Here is an 11,248-nt window from a genome sequence, read left to right on the forward strand (position 1 = left end):
ACTAGTCAAGAGTAGTCTTGGGAAGTAACGATTTTTAGTAATGCGCTACATTTTTTTCAAAGTAACTGTAACGGTACCCCATTACAAATTTTTAAGTAACGTACCTAGTTTGCGTTACATTTCGGATGAGTAACTATAATATATGTATATTTTTCCAGAAACAAATCTTTCTTTCCTATAGTAAATTTCTCAGAATAGACCAATGGAATATGAACTGTCAGTGACATAGTGACATACTTATTCCGTAGAAAATACGAAAACTCGATTTAGGAGCCGTTCAAAAATTTTGTGGCCCCTGATCTAAAAACTAATTATTGGCCAAGATCGCAATCTTTCGATGCATTATTTTTGGATCATTCCTAAAATTCTTGGCCAAGATCACAATCTTTCGATGCATTATTTTTGGATCATTTCTAAAATTCTTGGCCAAGATCACAATCTTTCGATGCATTATTTTTGGATCATTCCTAAAATTCTTGGCCAAGATCACAATCTTTCGATGCATTATTTTTGGATCATTCCTAAAATTCTTGGCCAAGATCACAATCTTTCGATGCATTATTTTTGGATCATTTCTAAAATTCTTGGCCAAGATCACAATCTTTCGATGCATTATTTTTGGATCATTTCTAAAATTCTTGGCCAAGATCACAATCTTTCGATGCATTATTTTTGGATCATTTCTAAAATTCTTGGCCAAGATCACAATCTTTCGATGCATTATTTTTGGATCATTTCTAAAATTCTTGGCCAAGATCACAATCTTTCGATGCATTATTTTTGGATCATTCCTAAAATTCTTGGCCAAGATCACAATCTTTCGATGCATTATTTTTGGATCATTCCTAAAATTCTTGGCCAAGATCACAATCTTTCGATGCATTGTTTTTGGATCATTCCTAAAATTCTTAGCCAAGATCACAATCTTTTAATCCATTTTTTTTATTGCATCATTCCTGACATTCTTGTTGTACGCATAAACTGCTACGACTTTTGATCACTTCTTTTACATGTATATATATGTGCAACAGGAGTGCAAATTGTGTCGAAAACGTGTGAGAAACTTGTAGAAACTTCCAAGGGTGCAAGTTGTGCACATTTCTCACACGTTTTGTACACATTTCGTACTCCTTCTGTTACATACATGTATACCTGGTACCAGGCCCGCAATCAGAGGGGGGCCCAGGAGGAGCCTGGCCCCCCTAAAGTTTTCGTGGTCCCTCCAGACCGCAATTCAAAATGCTATTATTAATACAAAAACAGAATTTAAATACTTGTAAGAGAAGTTTTAATGACTGGGCCCCTCCTAACATATTCATGGCCCTCCCAAACCTCTCTAGCTGGTTTCGGGTCTGCCTGGTACATGTAAAAGAAGTGATCAAAAACGGTTGCAGTTTATGTGTACAAAAAGTGAAAAATTTTTTACAGCGCAGTATATTATTTCAAAAATAGTGCATTTTTTATAGTTGGTATTACTGTGGATATGTTTGATGGGTGCCAATAATTAACGATATACAGTAAGGGGATAATATGAATAAATTGTGACTTTATTACTAGAAAGTAAATATCCGTAAGAAAGGATATAGCAGCTCTACTATTATATCAACCTACAGCTCTAAACATTTACGATAATTGGGGGCAAATCAGTATCAGAATGATTGGGGATAATAATAATAATAATAATAATAATAATAATAATAATAATAATAATAATAATAATAATAATAATAATAATAATAATAATAATAATAGTTGTAGTAGTAGTATATGGAAAGTTGAAATAATGTTTTTTGTATACATATTCAAAGTTTCAGATCTAAAAGTAACGCGTTACTTCTGTTACTTTCGAAGTAGGGTAACAGTTACTTTTCTGGGGCAGGGAACGTGTTAGTTATACGTTACATTTTAAGGTAAAGTAAAGTAACTTGTAACGCGTTATATTTTTACAAGTAACTTACCCAACACTGGTCAGGAGTTGATCATAACAATACAAAGGCAATCCAGAGAGAATATCACGAATCACGTGCACTATCCCAGAAGGTGATTCTTTACGCATTTCGGATTCTGCATGTGAGACAGAAATTACCATCGAAAAGATGCATTTCCTGGACGACCTACAGTCGTTGACGGTCTTGTTGGAAAAGACAACTCAACGTTTCGAAAAACCCATGGAACTAAGTCCCCACAAGTTCACCTATCGATTGTCTCAATAAGTGGATCTTCCCCGCAGCAGTATCCACAGGGAAATCTGCATCTGCATCCGTATAAGATATAGGTAGAATAGTAATTGCTCCTGGCAGAGAGGTTGAGTTGAAAGACTTACAAAATAACTTGGCTAGAACACTAAGGCGGTGATCATGGGCACACATTGTGGGCAACTAGGGATCCTGGTCCTCACAAAGTTTTCTTAGATCTCCTGCATATCTTTTTTTTTTTTTTTTTTTTTTTTTTTTTTTTTTTTTTTTTGGTATCTTTACTCGGATAGCTCAAGACGAAACACAGATTACTTATCCTCAAACGATCTCCCCAAAGTTCTCCCGAAGTCGGTGAAACTGGTGGTGAGAACCTCACTTTATTATCCGTAATTTACTGCAGACGAAAATTGGACAAATGCAATGTATTATACAATGTTATTTTGCAAGGCAAAATATGCTTTGGTACATAATATATCCACTTATTTGGATCTCTAGGAGAGGTATGACTTTAGAACGAAAGAACAACCGGGGAACAGTATATGTAAATAAATGTTATAGTAACCGGGGAACAATGTTATAATAAATAAAATAAAAGATTGTGAATAGGAACATGGAAGATATGTATTAATATCATGTTAAAGGGATATATATATATATATATATATATATATATATATATATATATATATATATATATAGAGAGAGAGAGAGAGAGAGAGAGAGAGAGAGAGAGAGACAGAAAGAAAGAAAGAAAGAAGAGAAGAAGCAGAACAGTTTATATTTTGGTGAGAATGTATGACGTAAAATGGAAATACAATGAAGAAGTTTGAAACGAAACTATAGAACATGCTAGTAGGGGTAATAAAAATACTAATAATGGGAATTATTCTAGGAAAGTGACTAAAACAGAAGATGATGAAAGCAGAATAGTGTATTATATGACTATGTTTCTCATGTGACTATGTTTACAGTGAGAATATACATGTGTTCGTAGCTTATTGATAATTTTAGCTGAAAAAAACTTCTCTTGAATCCTTGCTTTGAAATCTTAAAACATTTAGTGTTGATGCTCAATTAAAATACACAATAGATTATGTTCAATATTTCTGTATGTAGCCGTATTAATCCTTAGATGGTATGTTGTATTACCCAGGTCAAGCGTGTTAGACTCTAATCTTTAGGTGGTATGCTGTTTTATCCAGCTCTTAACGGTATGTCCCAGTCTCTCAGAACGCTAATGATTTTTTTGTTTTTTTCATAATTTAGTTACTGTTTTTGAAAATGATCTTAAATTATTATTTTTTTAAAAAAAAAAAGTAAGTTACGAATTTTTGTTTTCTTATTTTGAGACCACTAACAGTTTTACAGACTGATAATACTATTTAAGAGTTAATACACACAGAAAAAGACGATTATTTTCAACTTGATTTCTACGTAAATTTCTTTGGAGAACTCCTTAATAATATGTAATTAGTTTGTAAATGAATACCGATAATAGTAGTTTACTGCTTGCAACATTAAAATAAGGATGCAACACGTATCTACAGTACGGGTCAAAAGTTTTCCACCATCCCGAATTTGAGTGAAGGGTCCTTAAGCGAATCTTAGCGTCCCTTTCAACGCGGAGGCTATATCAGACGTGGACTTACACCTTAACGTGGAATCCGAACGACATCGACTCCCGCTGTAAATTGAACCCACGCCAAAGGAGCATTCGGTAACTATTTAGCCACAAATGACCTCATCCCAAATTTAAGTTAGCATATACTGTGGACCAATTATTTTGGCATTAGCTTTCATAGTTAACCTTTAAAAAGCCAAAAGTATCAAATTAAAAAAAAAAATCTTGTGATGTAGTGGCTAATGTGCACCTTCCATGCACGTGATTCCGGATTCGATCCACGGAAGGAGAACAAGTTTGAGCGCATTACAGTTATTGATGTTCCACCTTAAACAGTAGGTCCACATCGCATATAGCCTCGAGCTGAAAAGTTGTGCTAAATTTCTATAAACAAATAAATAAAAATAGTTCGAAAGTGCTACATTTAAGAAGGTCTATATATGTCCTCATTTTCTCAATAGTTATTCAATGGAAGCGTATGTTTCTCGTTGGTATTAAATAATTGAGCATATGAAACCATGCACTTTTCAAATTAGTATAGATTTTTTTTTTTTTTTTTTTTAGCCTTTTAAACGTGACAGATCAACGAGGTATAAAGAACTACGAGACATGTGAAAACTTGTTTCTATTTCAAATTTCTGTCACTACATCGAACTACTGTATGTCTGTATTTTTTACTATAAGAAATATAAGATTTTAAGAATTATATTGGCATGTATCATCTGTAGTACTTTTTAGATCTCGATCCAACTGTCGTCAAGTTTTATGCCTTATACAGGAGTACCTTTGACACATGCTGGAATGTTCAGAGTCCTCGTACTAAAATATTAGATCCACATAGTAAACATTCATTTGAATCTGGAGTGTTTGAAAACTTTTGACCGGTAGTGTACAATGCATTTGAAAAGAGAAGAATACAGAATAGACAATGAAGGAAGATTGTGTTTTATTTATTCTTTGTGGTGAAGACGAATACAGTTAACAAATAAATATTTTTCATTCCAACCTGCTTTCTGCTGGAAACTTAACAGGAACAGCTCAATTTGGGAGAAGAAACAAGTTAGCCAATCGTGCATCAATTACCTGTTAGAAGTTCTGAGGATTTTAGGAAGAAATCCACCTTTTGGTAATTTCTAATGCACGAGCTCAGCGTTGAAGAAAACGAAGCTAAGAAAATTAGACCTTTTTCTTTTCCTTTTGTGTTCTCTATTAGAAGATAAAGGAGAAACAACGCAAAAAGCGTTAGTGCATTCATTGCCTCATTGGTATGCCGATTGAAAACGTTTCTTCGTCGAATGGAGAAGAAAAAAGATTCTCTTTTAGTAAGACTTAAAAATGTTGTCAGTCCGATTTCACATTAACGCAACTAAATTGCCTCTACTTCCGAAGAACTGCCTGTTTGGTCATGCAATTTGTGCGCGAAAAATTTCCATACGTCTTGTTTAAGCATTTCGATATACAGGGTGAGGCAAAAGTCCAGCACCACCCTTTTATTTTTGAAATGACTTGAGGAGAGATAACAAAACTTTGGATGTGAGTAATTGGAATGGGGGCGCACCAGATTATGCCGTTTGGCATCATGGCGGCCATCTTGAATTCGACATTTTGAATTCAGGTACAATATTTTAAATGGAGAAGGTACTCGACACATGATTCTAGGCTAGAATTTCACCAAAAATACGAATCAGAAGTTATTTTTCACCTAACTGTAATCAGGAATGAATTTTTTTGAAGTAAGGATTGCATATTACATTGTGTAATGAGTTTTGATTTGTCTTTTCAGGTTATGTAACATGGCTATCACCTGCCAACAAAGGATTGAAATTGTTCTCATCAGTGCAGAACGCAGTGCCACAGCCATAGCTGATGACTTCAATGCCCGACATTCAGAGAGGGACAACATTGCACATACAACAGCATCGCGTATTTTGCAGAAATTTCAAATTCCTGGATCTCTGCGTGAAAAGCAACGCATTTGACCCCCGAGAACTGCAACGGATGAGACAACAGCAACGGTAGTTGTAGCATCTGTAACAGATTGTTAATTCTGTTCCAGTTTTATTTTGTCTAAATAGTTGTATTCAATGTTTAATTATTGGCATAATTCTGTTTCAGTTTTATTTGTCTAAATAGTTGTATTCAATGTTTAATTATTGGCATATTTATTTGTTTAATTTTGATTACTGAATATTATTTTAATGTATTAAAATTTATTAGAATTTTGCATTCATGTTCATAAGCTTTATGTACTAGTGATTATGCCATCTCTTTAAATACTGAGTAGATGCATCTTCTTTTCTTCTAATGTGTGGTGAGAATAAGTTGTAAAAAAGTGTGTTTCTTAAAAGAAAGGTTGAATATATTATTTTTTTTGCAGTTTTAATAATTCCAAAGAAAAGTGATGTCGTATCATTGAAATTACTGTAACAGACTGCTTATAAGGTTAATTAATTTTGTGACAAAAATGGGATATAGTATACGTAAAGCCGCGTCAGTTCCCGAAGGAGCTGGACGCTCATACTTTCAGGGATTATTCATTGAGTATCTACGAACTTACCAAGGGGGTAACAAAGCGACTTTGATTTACTTATCGACTGATACAAAAATAAAACAGAACGTACCTGTACTTCATATCTGCATGTGTAGTGCCCTTGTACTTTATCTATGACTATGTGTGTGTAAGGGGGGGAGGAAATTTAACACATATCGCATGTCTTGTGCACATGGATACTTCTTACTATTGCACTACGTAGAAAATTTATGGTATTTCATGTAGAAGTGGTAATAGAACACAGAAGAAACGCAGATCACGACGTTCTCATGTATACTATTACCCAAAAATGTTTAAACAAATAATTATGCATTAAATAGCTTAAATTTCCCTCGATGTTCGATATGTTAGATTGCTCAACTTCATAGCTAAATTATCCATGATTATGATCATAATACAATATATTACTCATCATGCACTTTACTACGACTGCGTGTTTATTTGTATCTATGTAGGCATTAAAATAAATTATTAGCATCAGACAAAATGTCAACAAGTTTTGAATCTAAAAGTTAATCGCCATACTACCAGTGCATATCAGAAGGGAGAATTTAAAATATGATCAGAGATGTTTTCCAACATTAAAAGATATGGATTTAATGAAATGAAATAAGGTTTGTCCTTATATAATATGCTATTAAAAGTGAAGCTACGTCGTAATGAATTTCTTATAAGATTAAACTAATAGAATCTACGGTAATTAATCGTCTGGGAAACGTATGGTCTGATTATGGATATTCTTTTTCTATCTATGAATTTAAAGTAATTTAAGGCATATATTCCGAAGTTGGGCGTCCGCTTTCGTCAAGTTTTTTCACTGTTATCTCCTTTCCACACTTTCTGCAATTTGTTATTAGGTTCATTAATCCGTGCTCTTCACAAACTTTTAAAAGATTTTGCTCGTTATCAATGTATTCCTTCACAAATGTTAAAACTGCTAGTTCATTGCCCTTGTACATTCGCCATGTTGGTAACATAAATGCTCGTTTCTTTCCCACAATGGAACTGTTCGGTTACCTTACGCCAAGTAGTTCCTTCCGCTCGCCATATAGTCCCATGTTTATAACCGCTTATATATAAGAAATAAACAGATTTTTCGAGAGACTTATATATTATCAAGCACACAAACGATCAAATTATCCATATATTTCCTGTAAATTTTAAAAATTTCGCTGAAAACGGACGCCCAACTTTGGAATTTAACCCTAATTTAAGGAACATGTAATTATCTGTATCTCTTTAAGTTTGATGGCTAACATGTATTCTATATGTGTCTCTTACCATTAACGAAAAGCATGATGATGCCTGCAAAATATAAAATGTAAAAACTAATGTAAGGAAGTAATCTGCATGATTTATGTGCATGAATATGTTAGATGTACATGAGCGTATGGTTTATATCGGATGAGTATTTCCTACATATCGATTTGGTTGCCGAATGAATAAATGCATGAAATTAGCTATAGGAAACTTGAATGATTTTCATTATTAGAAATTTTAGATAGTTTGGTTAACTGTTCGATTAACTCACTACTCGTGCCGAACTTGCTCTTCAAGTCGAAGTCTGATAAATCACTCCCAATTACAAGCTTCCCATGACCGGAACAGGATCCATCTGGTTATGAGAGGTGGTAATAACATAGAGAGGTGAGAAGCTCATTACACATCCTTGATGTAAAGCCCAAAACGCAGTACCAGACGTTTAGCTCCAGTTTCAGATATAAGTCAGAGATCGATACTCAGTGTGTTGCACACAAAAAAGTGACATCCATATATACTCCAACTGCAGCAATAACTAACGGAGGATGACGCAACTAGAGGAATGTAATTTGCAGAATGGGCTGTGACGAAATGTATAAAGGACCCCACGTTTCCTCTTAGTGTGTTGTTTAGTGATGACGCTCTGTTCCTTGTAAACGGTAGGGTCAATAAACAGAATCACCGTTATTGTCCAGACACAAACACAGTATGGACAGATGCCTCGATGGTAATTGGTGCGGAAAAGGTGATTGTATGTTGTGGGATATGGAACACTCGTATCATCGGGTCGTTCTTCACCTTGGAAACTTAAATGGGGACAGATATCTTGACATGCTGCATAAATAGGTGTTCCCAACACTGCTGAACCCAGAAGGTGACTTCCCTGCTTTCTTCTAAGATAGTGCGCCTAGTCACTATGCATTATGTGCCATGGAGAATTGGATGCACAGTTCCCGAGCCACTGGCTTGGTCATCGAGGGCGAATTGAGTGACCATCCCGTTAGCTCGACCTGACACCCTTAGACTTTTATTGGATTCCGTCTCAAAACACTTATTCATGAAGAAAAAAATCGCTGATCTTCGACACCTCGAACAACAAATCTGGCACGCTTGTGACTCTATGACGCCGGAAGTGTTATTACGTGTTCATCAGGGCTAGAAAAAACGTCTTTCATTATGTGTAGCAAACTACGGGGAACACATAGCGCATATCTTGTAGGATCCAACATCCAATATTTACTTCACAAAATTTCATGACTGAATAACTTGAGATTCGTATTTCTGGTATATAAAAAAATCCTAAAATCATGTATTGCATGCCCACTTCGAACTTAAAATATTTGACCTGATTTCAAAATGGCCGACATGATGCGAAATGGCACAATCTAGTGAGCCCTCTCCTACTGCTACTATTTCTAACCTGGCCGCCATGATGCCAAATGGCAAAATTTAGTGAGCCCTCTCCTACTGCGCCAAATGGCACAATCTAGTTAGCCCTCTACTACTGCTACTATTTCTAACCTGGCCGCCATGATGCCAAATGGCAAAATTTAGTGAGCCCTCTCCTACTGCGCCAAATGGCACAATCTAGTTAGCCCTCTACTACTGCTACTATTTCTAACCTGGCCGCCATGATGCCAAATGGCAAAATTTAGTGAGCCCTCTCCTACTGCGCCAAATGGCACAATCTAGTTAGCCCTCTACTACTGCTACTATTTCTAACCTGGCCGCCATGATGCCAAATGGCAAAATTTAGTGAGCCCTTTCCTACTGCGCCAAATGGCACAATCTAGTGAGCCCTCTACTACTGCTACTATTTCTAACCTGGCCGCCATGATGCCAAATGGCAAAATTTAGTGAGCCCTCTCCTACTGCGCCAAATGGCACAATCTAGTGAGCCCTCTACTACTGCTACTATTTCTAACCTGGCCGCCATGATGCCAAATGGCAAAATTTAGTGAGCCCTCTCCTACTGCGCCAAATGGCACAATCTAGTGAGCCCTCTACTACTGCTACTATTTCTAACCTGGCCGCCATGATGCCAAATGGCAAAATTTAGTGAGCCCTCTCCTACTGCGCCAAATAGCACAATCTAGTGAGCCCTCTACTACTGCTACTATTTCTAACCTGGCCGCCATGATGCCAAATGGCAAAATTTAGTGAGGCCTCTCCTACTGCGCCAAATGGCACAATCTAGTGAGCCCTCTACTACTGCTACTATTTCTAACCTGGCCGCCATGATGCCAAATGGCAAAATTTAGTGAGCCCTCTCCTACTGCGCCAAATGGCACAATCTAGTGAGCCCTCTTCTACTGCTACTATTTCTAACCTGGCAGCCATGATGCCAAATGGCAAAATTTAGTGAGGCCTCTCCTACTGCGCCAAATGGCACAATCTAGTGAGCCCTCTACTACTGCTACTATTTCTAACCTGGCCGCCATGATGCCAAATGGCAAAATTTAGTGAGCCCTCTCCTACTGCGCCAAATGGCACAATCTAGTTAGCCCTCTACTACTGCTACTATTTCTAACACCTTCTCATTCGTTTTCCGTTCAACCCAGTTAATTAATTCCTTTTTTTTCTTCATGCCCACGTTTCGATTTTTTTTCAACGCTTTTGCGTAATGCCCATGTTTCTGTCCCCATACAGTACACATGTTTCTGTCCCCATACAGTACACATGTTTCTGTCCCCATACAGTAGTTTTTCGCAGAGAATGACTCTCTTCTATCAAAATACCACTTGAACGCATGCTTCTGCTCTTAGTTCACAGTTTCTCTTCCGCATTTTATAGTATTTACATGTTCTTCACACTATCCAACTGGTTCACTCGAATGAAAAGAGTAAAAATCACTTGTCACAGATTTCCATCTAATTTTACCCATATTTTACACGATTGAATAGCGGATCCACAAGCGTTTGTTAAAGTAAAGAGACAAGTTCTAACAAGGATTCATGCACATACCACTATGTTACAGGATATGAAGTCAGAACAAGCTAGGACATCTTTATTTTATGTAAAAATTTAACCAGCCATTAATGGAAGCCAAGCAGCCTTCAAGAGTTTACCGCCTGATGTTATTAACACCAATATTTTGTTGTACGTTGCTAGCTAACTTTACATAAAAAAATTAATTAACTATTGCTTTGCTGTTATTGAGGAAGTCTTTGTACTTGTAATTTGTAATAAACACTGGTAGCAACTTCCTATTACCTTTTGCCTACCAAACAGTTTCACACGCAACGCTTTTAATTTGCTTTGTTAGATCAATTGCTTCTTTCAATTGGTTTGACCTCATTGGCCCCTTATAGTCAGGCTACTGCAAGATATTGTCCGTTTTGTTCGTTTACCCACGACACAATGTTACAACAAGAAAGTAATAAATACAAAAGTAAGTACTTTAACTCAGGTAAGTTTTTTTTTTTTTTTTTAATTTGTTTACCTAACAACGTTAGCAATCTTAGGAGCAAGTTTAAAAACTTTGTGTTAAGTGAACGACATGTAAAAACATGGACTTAGTCAATGTCAGTTTTGGGTAATTAACCACGCTCAAGACACTCTGTGGTGTTACCATTATTGGATTTTAACGTCAGAGGGACAGTCAGGTTAAAAGCAATTAAA

General features: G+C 36.1%; 1 long non-coding RNA gene across 3 annotated transcripts in view; it reads left to right on the forward strand.

Annotated features, from left to right (window-relative positions):
- Positions 1 to 7,904, forward strand: part of LOC145690066 (uncharacterized) — a 905,981-nt gene extending 898,077 nt beyond the window's left edge. For all 3 annotated transcript variants that reach the window (XR_014132149.1, XR_014132150.1, XR_014132148.1), the window contains one exon: positions 5,600 to 7,904. This is a non-coding gene — a long non-coding RNA (uncharacterized LOC145690066). The remainder of the gene's footprint in view (positions 1 to 5,599) is intronic.
- Positions 7,905 to 11,248: the final 3,344 nt, after the last annotated feature.

This window comes from Thermobia domestica, chromosome 7 (assembly GCF_964235325.1).
Source record: "Thermobia domestica chromosome 7, izTheDome1.hap1.1, whole genome shotgun sequence".
NCBI classification, from domain to species: domain Eukaryota; kingdom Metazoa; phylum Arthropoda; class Insecta; order Zygentoma; family Lepismatidae; genus Thermobia; species Thermobia domestica.